At 42.4% G+C, this 11,326-nt stretch overlaps 1 pseudogene; it reads right to left on the bottom strand.

Moving 5' to 3' along the window:
* Positions 1–1,389, bottom strand: part of LOC103750090 — a 101,032-nt pseudogene extending 99,643 nt beyond the window's left edge.
* Between the last annotated feature and the right edge of the window lie 9,937 nt (positions 1,390–11,326).

The raw sequence follows: 11,326 nt of genomic DNA, 5'->3' as shown, positions 1-11,326 counted from the left end.
TGTGTGTGTGTGTGTGTGTGTGTGTGTGTGTGTGTATGCGTGCACCTACATAATTTATGTGCACCATGCGTGGGTGCCAATGGAGGTTAGAAGAGGGCACCGGATCCCATTGTGGTTGTAAGCTACTTGATGTAGGTGCTAGGAACCAAACCCTGGTCATCTGCAAGAGAAGTAAGCACTTTTAACCATGTAAGCCATATCTCCAGTTCCAGAAGCTTATATTTTCACCTTTATTTTGTGTATTTATTTAATTTAAAAAATTTTTATTGATCTGAAAATTTTATACAATATATTTTGATCATATTCAGACTCCCGCTCCCTTCTCCCTCTACCTCCTACCTCCCCCACTTCCCACTTTATGTCTTCTATTATTATTTGCCTTTTTTTTAAGGTCTATTGAGTCTAATCTATGTTTCCACAATGCTCTTAGGTTTGGGTCTATCCCCCTTGGAGTCTGGTCTACTTACCAGGCCACACACTGGTAAAGAAAACTTAGTCTCCCTTTTTCAGCAGCTATCAAATGCTAGCAGATCCTCAGCGACGCCTGGGGCTTCTTGCCAGCCTCCCTCACCCAGAAGCTTTTTAATGAATAATGCTACATCTCTCCCACTCCCACCTCTGACTGGAAAATCAGCTTTTTGATGTGTCACAAATAACCCACAGCTGGGGGTACAGCTCACTAGTAGAACACTTAGCTAGCATGTGTCAGGCCCTGGGTTTGACCTCTAGTACTGGAAAAAAAAAAAGTGTTTGTATACACACCACTCTAGGTTCAAGGGTATACTTTTGCTCTATAATAAACCTCTTCCCAGGCTGAGCATGGTGGGGCAGGCCTTTGATCCCAGCACTTGGGAGACAGCAGCAGGCAGATCTCTGTGAGTTAGAGTCCACCTGATCTATATAGTGAGTTCCAAGCTAGCCATGACTACACAGTGAAACCCTATCTCAAAAACAAAAACAAATTCTTTCCAATTCTTTTTAAAGAAACTAATGATTTTCTAACTAAACTGTAAGGATGAAAGGAAAGAGAAACATGGATTGAAGAGGAGGTAAGGAACAAAGCATCAGTCAATAATGCCTAAACACACACACACACACACACACACAAAATGATCTCTCGAGGGTAGAGAACAGTGCTAATAGTTGCTTTTGCCTTCAGGGAGGAGACCTGGAGAAAGTAGAACATACCCTTTATATATTTATTTTGTTGTGGTAAAATACACAGGCATAAAATTTATACCATTTTAATTGTTTTCAAGTATACAACTCAGTGACATTTAGTGTATTTACAATGTTGTGCAATCATCACCACTGATTTCAAGACACTTTCCTCACCCCAAAGAAGACCACATACTCATAAGCAGTGACTTCCTGTTCTCTGCCACCCATCGTTCCTGGCTACCACTGACCTTGCTTGCTGACTATATGAATTTGCCCTTTTCTATATTTCATAGAAAAAGATTATAACATGTAGTGTTTTATTCTATATTTCATAGAAAAAGATTATAACATGTAGTGTTTTATGTCTGGCTTCTTAGCAGGTATGCTGGATAGCTTTAGTGTCAACTTGACACACCTGGGTTGAGGGAGCCTCAATTGGGGAATTGACTCCATTAGACTGGCCTGTGGCCACGTCTGTGGGGCATCTTCTTGATTATTGAGTGATGTGGGAGGGCCCAGCCCACTGTGGGTGGTGCCACCCCGGGGCAGGTGGGCCTGTGATAGATAAGAGAGCAAGCTGAGCAGGGGCCAGGGGAGCAAGCTAGTAAGCAGCATTCCTTCATGGCCTGTGCTCCAGCTCCTGCTTCCAGGTTCCTGCCCTGAGTTCCTACCTTGGGCTCCCTGATGAACTGTGACCCGGGAGATGTAAGATAAATAAACCCTTTCCTCCCCAAGTTGGTAGCGGTCAGAGTGTTTTGTCACAGCAATGAAGAACAAACTAGGACAGCATGTCTCCAAGGTCCATCCATATTTTAATATTAGTTCTCTTTTCCTTGCTAGGGTTGAGCATTGATTGTATGGAGGAAATTTGTATTTTTTAAAGGATTTTATTTATTTTTATGTGTATGAGTATTTTGCCTGGTACCCATGGAGGCCATTGGATCCCTTGGAACTAGAGTTAAGAATGGGTATTAGCTGCCATGTGGGTGCTGGGAACCAAACCAGGGTCTTCTGCAAGAGTGGCCAGTGCTCTTAATCACTGAGACATATCTCAGCCCTGTGGGGTTTTTTTTTTTTTTTTTTTTTTTTTTTAGCATTTTTTTTTTGTATGTGTGCGCACACACACACACACACACACGTGCGTGCACGCACTGGTAAGAGGACAACCCCAGGAGTCAGTTTTCTTCTTCAGCCACATGTGGTTGGGGGTCAAACTCAGATCATCAAGCTTGGCAGCAAGTGCCTTTATCCACTGGGCCACCTCACTGTTTTGTATATCCACTCAACAGCGATGACATTTGAGTCATTTCCAACTTTTGGCTATTGTGATTAGTGCTATGAACATTGTGAGCAAATTTTTTTGAATGCCTGTTTTTAATCCTTTTGGGTGTTTACCCAGGAAAGGAATTGTTGAGCTACAAAAACCCTTTAGTGACTTTTGAATGTTGCAACATATGTATATATTATCTAACAACAAAAGGTTATTTTAATAAAATAACTAAGTAGAGACAGGCAAATATATGTTTTATTACAGCAACTTATCAACTCTTCAAGATCATAGATTAATAAATCCATTTCACAGGACCTAAAAGAGACTGAGGGATAAGAAGTAAAAAATAGAATCTAATTTAATGTGATCTTCAGACTACAAATGCACTCATCATTTAGTGTTCCCAGCAACCTTGCCCTGGTGAGCGTGGGAAGGAATGTGAGAATGTTTTCTTGATCCATGTTTTTCAAAAAGAGAAAGCAGTAATTAAAGTTGGTTTTAACGTGTGATTATGTTGACTTGGTCTGTATGGGTTTTCCCCGGGAGCCTAGCTCCTGCAGCACCACAGACACCCTCTAGGGGGCGAGGCCTGGAAACTTCGGGTCCCCTGGGAGCTCAGTGCTGATGGCCAGGAGAACTGGGCCAGCAGAGCCTTTGCTCAGAAGAGAGGAGAAAACACTGTGACGAAGCATTCAGTGCAGAGGAGGACACTTGGGAAACGTGTTTCTCAAGCACTTTTTTTTTCGGTCTTTTTGAAGCAGGATTTCCCTGTGGCCTCCGCTGTCCTGGAACTCGCTAAGTAGACCAGGCTGGCCTTGAACTCACAGAGATCTGCCTGCCTCTGCCTCCCAAGTGCTGGGACCACAGGTGTGCCCAAGCACTTTTTTTTTGGTCTTTTTTGAGACAGGGTCTCCCTGTAGCCCCAGCTGTCCTGGAACTCGATATGTAGACCAGACTGGCCTTGAACACACAGAGATCCGCCTGCCTCTGCCTCCCGAGTGCTGGGATTAAAGGCGTACACCACCACACCCAGCTGCACTTTCTATAAACAGAGAAATGGAGACCCAGGAGTAGCTGCTGCTATCACAAAAGTGGTAGGCAGGAAGTCAGGAATCTGCTATGTTGCAACATGCCACGTGAGGACAGAGTTTTTCCATAGCTGAATTCCTCCCTCCTCTCACTACCCAACTCCCTATTCTCATCACTTACTTAAATGTGTGACTAGGGGTCAGTAACTGAACCTTCTGATCATTTCACTATCTGTTTACTGGGTCTGATATCTCCAGAAGGCAGAGGTGAGGCAGAAAAACTACGTGTATAACAGACCTCCTTTCTGCTCTGTGCTATAGATCTTCAGTTCAAGTTTGCTTTGTCAATTACTCTCGCCCTGGCAAAGGCAATGGTTCTATTGAACAAATGAATTTTCCTTTCCTTTTTTTTTTTTTTAATTTGAGACAGGATCTCCTTGTAGCCCCAACTGGCCTGGAACTCACTATGTAGACCAGGCTGGCCTTGAGCTCACAGAGATCTGCCTGCCTCTGCCTCCCAAGTGCTGGGACTATAGGGGTATGCCACCACACCCCGCTTTTTTTTCTGTCTTTTGAGACAGGGTCTCACTATACATCCAAGGCTGGCCTGGAACTCATGATCCTCCTGCATTAACCTTCTTGGTGCTTGACTTACCAGTATGCAGCACACACACAAACACAAATACATCATTTAAAATGTTTTATTTTATTTATTATTATTATTTGGTGGGGTGGGGGTGCTGCACATGCCATGCAAGGGTTTAAAGGTCAGAGATCAACTTCTGTCAGTTCTTTCTACCACATGCCTTCCAGGGAACTCAGGTCATCAGGCTTCTGTAGCAAGTGCTTTTACTTACTGAGTCATCTCACAGGCTCCCAAATCTTTATTGGTGACATTTTTTCATATCTAGAAGGCTTACCCTGGCAGGAGAAAGGAAGGAGAATTTTGAGTGTGAGCACCACTGTGTTGGGGTCAAAATCTCCCCTGTGAAGCTGACCCAGCCACTTGTAGCCCCATGTAGGATCTGCAGTCTCACAATCAGAGGTCCTTAGAGCTTTTCCAAGGTCAAAAGAACCACATCCTTCTTGACCCAGGCCTTGCCTTCCCTCCCCCACCATTTGAGTTTGGATGTTTCAAGTTTCACTAACCCTCTTTACCTATGGGTTCCACATCCATAGATTTAACCAACCAAGTGTGGAAATGTTTGTTTGGGGTCTTTTTTTGTTTTAATCATGTCTGAGACAAATTGGAAATGGCACAGCTCTAGGGTCAGTGCACACATCTGTGGTGCTAGGGTAGATTTGGGGAGGGAATTTTTAAGAGTGATGGAATGTTGTCTTTACTATGGTAGCTACTGAACTGTATGCATGCATCAAAACTCGTAGACATGTACAAGAACAGAAGCATCAAGTATGCCTCAATACAGCTGACTCTCAAGAGAGGAAGCAGAGAAGTGATGGAGATAAAAGAGAGAGAGAGAGAGAGAGAGAGAGAGAGAGAGAGAGAGAGGCAAAAGAGAGGGGAGCTGAGAGGGGAGAGGAAAGAGAAAATAAATATGACTCACATCATCTAGTGTAGAGGTAGCAAATGGTCAATAAACTGAAACTTTTTAAATTTATGTTCTCGCTCATTTGTGGATCTTACGATTTTTCTTCTAATTTAATTTTTTAAATTTTAAATTGTGTGTGTGTGTGTGTGTGTGTGTATATACATAAGTGCATGTGACCATGGAGCCCAGAGGTGTTGAATCCTCCTGGAGCTGGAGTTCTAAGTGGTTGTAAGCCACTCAATGTGGGTGCTGAGAACCGAACTCAGGTCCTATGCAAGAATAATACATGCTCTTAACCAACAAACCATCATGTCTCTGACCCCAAATCTTTTTGTTTGTTTGCTTTGCTTGTCTATTTGGTTAGTTGGTTTTGGTTTTGGGGGGTTTATTTGTTTATTCGTACTGAGACTTGAATCTAAGGTCTCATGCATGCATGCTTGGCAAGCATTCTACCTCTGAGCTATGGCCCCAGCCCTCTCTTTTATTTTCTAATTTTAAAATTTTCTTAAACATTTTATGTGTATAAGTGTTCTGCTGGCACATATATAGTTGTACTCATGTTATGCAATTCCACAGAGGTCAGAATACGGCATCAGATCCCCTGGAACCGGAGTTAAGGACAATTGTTAACCTCCATGTGGGTCCTGGGAATCCCAGGTTCTCTGCAAGAGCAGTCAGTGCTCTTAATCACTGAACCGTCTCTCCAGCCCCAGTGGAGTGGAGAGGGTTAACCAAAACAATGTATGAAAATACAGTAAAGAAACCTGTTAACTTTGTAAACTCATTTTAAAAATAAATTAGAGGCTGGAGAGATGGCTCAGTGCTTAAGAACACTTGCTACTCTTGCAGAGGATCTGAATTAGGCTCCTTGTACACATATCAGGCAGTTTACAGTCACCTGTAACTCCAGTTCCAGGAGATCCTACATCCTCTTCTCACTTCTACAGGTTCCTATATACACGTGGTGCACATGAACTCACTCAGACACACACACATACACACACACACACACACAAATAATAAATCTTAAATGCAGTCTGATATAAAAAGATAGGGACAGCTGGACAAGTGCATGGTTTGGTCAGGCCCAGTATTAGGCTTCAGTGAAGGGTGAGTAGCTTTGGCAGAGTGAAAAGGCTTGTGTCCAGACTGAATAATTTACATTCACCAACACTATAGTGCAATAGCCATTCACATAGCTTCTATGTCATATTAGGTATCAAAAATAATCCAGAGATTATTTGAGGCATATAAGAGGATTGTATAGGTCATATGCAAATATGATGGCATATTACATAAGGGATTTGCGCATCTATGGATTTTGAGTGTTCTGGAACCAATCTTCCTAAGCTACTGAGGGACATAACTTACTACTTATCAAAGAGTTTAATGAGAACTGTCTTATGCTTAGCTACTCAGTGATCATGCATATTGTCAAACATATCTGTATAATATAGTGGTAAATTTTATTTTATTTCATTGCCTTATGAAATTCAAGTCACCTTTTCTCAGTCTTCATAATTCACACCTCATGTGGAACAAGACTTAAAAAAATTAGATTGTAAATTGTAATTCTTGTAATTCTCTTGCTAGGAGAAAGTAAAATCAGGCAGTGCTAAATCATACTGATTTTTCATTATATAAAATGTTACAGGGCTGGAGAGATGGGTCAGTAGGTAAAGTGCTTGCTGTGTAAGTATGAAGACCTTTGTTCAGATTCACAGCACCTGCAAAAGTTGGTTATGGTGATACATATCTGTAACCCCAGTGCTGGGGACATGGAGACAGGAAGATTCTGGAAACTCACCTGCCAACCAATGTAACAGAAATGGTGAACACCAGATTCAGTATAGACAGATTCAGTAACAGACACTATCTCTAAAAACTAAGATGGAAGGGACTGGAGATGACTCATGAACACTTGCTGTTCTTGCAGAAGACAAGGATTTGGTTCCCAACACCCACATCAAGCACCTTACAACCTCCTATAATTCCAGTTCCAGGGGATGCAATGCCCTCTTCTTGTCTTTGAGAGTATCTGCATGCATGTGGTGCATATACAGACAAGCACGTAGTTACACATAAATGCACACAAAAATAAATAAAGTGGAGATAATAGAGAAAGATACCTGATATTACCTCTGGATTCCATGTGTGTGTGCACAGACAAGTATGCCAGCACACACACATATATACAACACATCTACCACACATGTACACATATAAATAAATAAAATAAATAAATAAAATGCTGATCCTTAGAAATATTATGCTACAGTATAAAAAACAGGGGGGGAAATAGAGAAACTGGGCATGGTAGTACATGCCTTTGATCCCAGCACTCAGGAAGCAGAGGGAGGTGGATCTCTGTGAGATGGAGGCCAGCCTGGTCTGCATAGCCAGTTCTAGGCCAGCTGGGGCTACAGAAAAAAAAACCTATCTCAAAAAACAAAACAAAAATAAAGGAAGGAAATTTTCTCACATTCTCATCATCCAATGACTGTTAATATTTCTTTTTCTTTCTTTCTTTCTTTTATTGTACCAAGCTGGCCTTGAACTCACAGAGATCTGCCTGCCTCTGCCTCCAGAGCGCTGGGATTAAAGGTATACATCACCACCCCCAGCTTCTTTTTACTTCTCATTTTGAGACAGTCTCGCTAAGTTGCCCATACTGACCTGGAACTTACTCTGTAATTCGGTAAGGCCTTGAATTTATAATCCTCTTATCTCAGCCTCCTGAGTAGCTGTGATTACAAGCCTGCCTATGCCACAGGCCTACCTCTAATTTATTTACTTTAAAATTTTCTTTTATGCCGGGAGTGATGGCGCATGCCTTTAATCCCAGCACTCGGAAGGCAGAGGCAGGCTGATCTTTGTGAGTTCAAGGCCAGCCTGGTCTACATAGCGAGTTCCAGGACAGCTGGGACTACAGGGAGACCCTGTCTCAAAAAAGACCAAAAAAAATTTTTTTAATTTTATGTATTAATGACTATTAATATTTCTTGGTAGAGTTTTAAAACATTTAAATGCACAAAGTTGTGATTATGATATTTCCATTTTTAAAAATGCTCCTTGGGGCTGGACTAGAAAGATGGCTCAGTGGTTAAGAACACTGTTCTTGCAGAACACCCAGGTTCGAATCCCAGTACCCACATGGCAGTTACCAATTGTCCATAACTCCAGTTCCAGGGGATCTGACAGCCTCTCCTGTCCTCCTTGGGCATTGCACAACATGGGTGCACTTACTTACATGCAGGCATAACATTCATACACATAAAATAAAAATAATAAAATATTTTTAAAAAAATGCTCCTTTAGGGCTTAACTGTAATAGTCATTCCTTCATCCAAAAATTCCTCAGTCCTCATTATGCACTAAGTACTAGGATGCGAAGATAAATTAGATCAGGTGTTGTGCTTTCTCCCTTGATAGCGTTTCAACTTGCATCAGTGCCTAAGAAGGAGGGCACTCTGACCTGGCAGATAAAGGCAAGGACTGAGACATGCATGAGAGGGCAAAGAGGAGCAGGGAAAAGCAAGAGGAACTAGGCAATACTTTTGCCAGGTGAACAGCTTAGCATGTGGTATGAACATAGCTTGGCCCTTAAGGTGCCTGTAGCTCTCATATTCTATCTCCCCTTGCCTCCTTTCTCCAAGATTTAAAAAAAAAAGAAAAAAAGTTATCTCCTCAGATATCATTCTCTTGAAATCACTGACCAATTTTCCAATATCTCATTCTTCCCATTGCCCTTGAACTTTGCTTAGCTGGGAATCTATCCCTGGCTTTGAGTTTTTCTCTACTTGGCTCACAGGCATGAATCCCTGAATCCTTCTTTGTCTAATTTGCTTAGAGCTGTTACCTGGTACAGTTAATTGTTCAATTTGAGATTTTATGACTGAGTGAATGAGTTTCCCCTTGGAATTTGCACCATTTCTTTCTACCTCCCCTTTCCATACCTCGGTCACACCTAGGCCAGGCTCACTGACTTCTGTTTTTGAATTCAGCATTACCTTCAGTTTTCCACTGAAGTCTGTTCCTTTTCCTGGTCAGGTGCCAGGTGCTGCCTCCCAGGGATATCTTAGTGCATACCAGCTTCCCTTGGTCTCAAAGAGGCTAATGATCTCTAGGGAAGGATTCTGCCTACTTACCTGGCCAGCACCCAAAAGAGTAGGCAGATCAAGTCAGAGCCCTCATACATTGGACCTTACCAACTCCATACAAAGATTCCATCAATGTGTAAATCTGCATACTGTTTGCACAAGTCTTCCTTCTGCCTACCCTTCCCCCAGCAAGAAGCTACAGGTTAGGCATGAAGTGAGGCAGGACTCCAATCTGACACTAGGACAAATAGAAGTCACAGTTTTCAGCCAAATAAAGATCTATTTATCTGATGGAACCTGTATCTTGTTGCCTTGGTTTTTGTTTTGTTTTGTTTTTTTGTTTTTTTTTCCTGAGGACTGAACCCAGGGCCTTGTGCTTGCTACGCAAGCGCTTTACCACTGAGCTAAATCCCCGACCCCTGGAACCTGTATCTTACCATAGGAAAATGTCTTCATGAGGCTGTGACAAAAACGAAACAAAATAAAACAAAACAAAACAAAACAGAATAAAAATGTTGACATTGGGGTGACTCTGGGTTGTCCTCCCAACCTAAGCTTTTTATGTCTCCAAAAGTTACTCAAGTGCCAAGGTCCTAGACCTGATCCTCTCTCCAGGAGGAAGGCTGTTATAGGGCATTTGACTTTCCCAAGGTGACAACACTGGCCCTTCATAAGGATCTAGATTTAGGACAGGCTGGCAAGGATGGCCTATAGAAATGCGTCTATCAGTTTATGAAGGGAAACTCTTTCCTAGAAAACCTGGGAATCCGTACATGTTCTCAAGAGACTGAAAGTTTCAAAATGTAGTAATGTGCTCTGACAGAGCCATAGCTACAAAGGAGGAAACTGCTCTAATTCTACCAGGCCTTTCCACCCTTATTTCCCCTCCTTTTACCACCCCTTCCCAAGATGCTGCTCCTGGGGACCAGCATGAGGACATTGGTCTGTTTGGTATAGAGAGTGTTTCCCAAGAGGAGATACCCCGTACCCTCTACAACTCTGTTTCTTGGGCCTCTGTTTCCCTAACCCCTAGAGCAAGAGACATCCTAGCCAAGTTCTTATGTAAATCTCCCTTTCTCTGTGCTTCAAACTTCAGGCTGTCAGTAAGCTTAGGCTCCCATTACAATATGGTGATGACTCTAGGGAAGTCCTCTGTGGCTTGCCTATATAAAGATGGGAGGAGCTGGTTTCTCTAGTAGTTAGTGTCTCATCTCTTTAGCTGGGACTACCTCCCAAAAGGCCTGAGGATGCCAGCATGGTGCTCTCATTAGTCTTTGCCACCAGGTTGTGTGGAAATCATCATTGCCTTTGTGTGTGTGTGTGTGTGTGTGTGTGTGTGTGTGTGTTGCTGGAAAACAAATTTGGGAACTTATGCATGCTGTTTATCTTCCAATGTGAACATACTGGTAGTCTTCTCTCCAAATCACCTATTCCAAGGTGTCTAGAGCAAAGGTAAAGCTCCAAAAGTATGTGGGATGAAGTTGGTGACTCATGCTTATCAGAAACCTACCTTATGAATGGCAAATCTACACTACATGTTCTATTCATTATCGTATACATTCCTCAACACCCTATGGGGGAGGTATTATTGTATGCCTTCATTTTATAGATTTTGGACCTCCAAGGCTCAGAGGTGATAAGTTACTTGTCCAGGGTCACATTGTTAATACAAGGTCACATTGTTAATATACAGACTCAGTTCTGTTCAAGCTGCTGTACTCAAATGGCAAGCATTTACTGAGAATCTACTCCAGGTACAAACCCTGGGGCCAGTATGATGATATATGTTCTAGTTTCACTCTGTTGCTGTGATAAAACACTCTGACGAAAAGTAGCTTAAGAAAGGAAAGGATTTATCTGACTTCTGCTTCCAGGTAACAGTCCATTATTGAGGGAAGTCAGGGCAGGAACTCAAGCAGGAGCTTAAAGCAGAAACCATGGAGGAATGCTGCTTGCTGGCTCACTCAAAGGCTTATGCTTAGCTAGCTTTCTTTAGCCCTGGACCAGCTGCCCAGGGAATGGCACTGCCCACAGTAGACTGGGCCCTCCCACATCAATGAATAATCAAGACAGTTCTTCATAGACATGCCTACAGGCCAGTCTGACCTTGGAAATCCTTCAATTGAGACTCCCTTCTCAGGTGACTCTAGGCTGGGTCAAGTTGACAGTTTAAAGATAAATAGGAACACATATCATACATACATGAGGAATGGAAAA

Source organism: Nannospalax galili, unplaced genomic scaffold (genome assembly GCF_000622305.1).
Source record: "Nannospalax galili isolate Female #2095 unplaced genomic scaffold, S.galili_v1.0 scaffold407, whole genome shotgun sequence".
Lineage (NCBI taxonomy): Eukaryota > Metazoa > Chordata > Mammalia > Rodentia > Spalacidae > Nannospalax > Nannospalax galili.
This window is presented reverse-complemented; position numbering and strand designations above follow the sequence as displayed.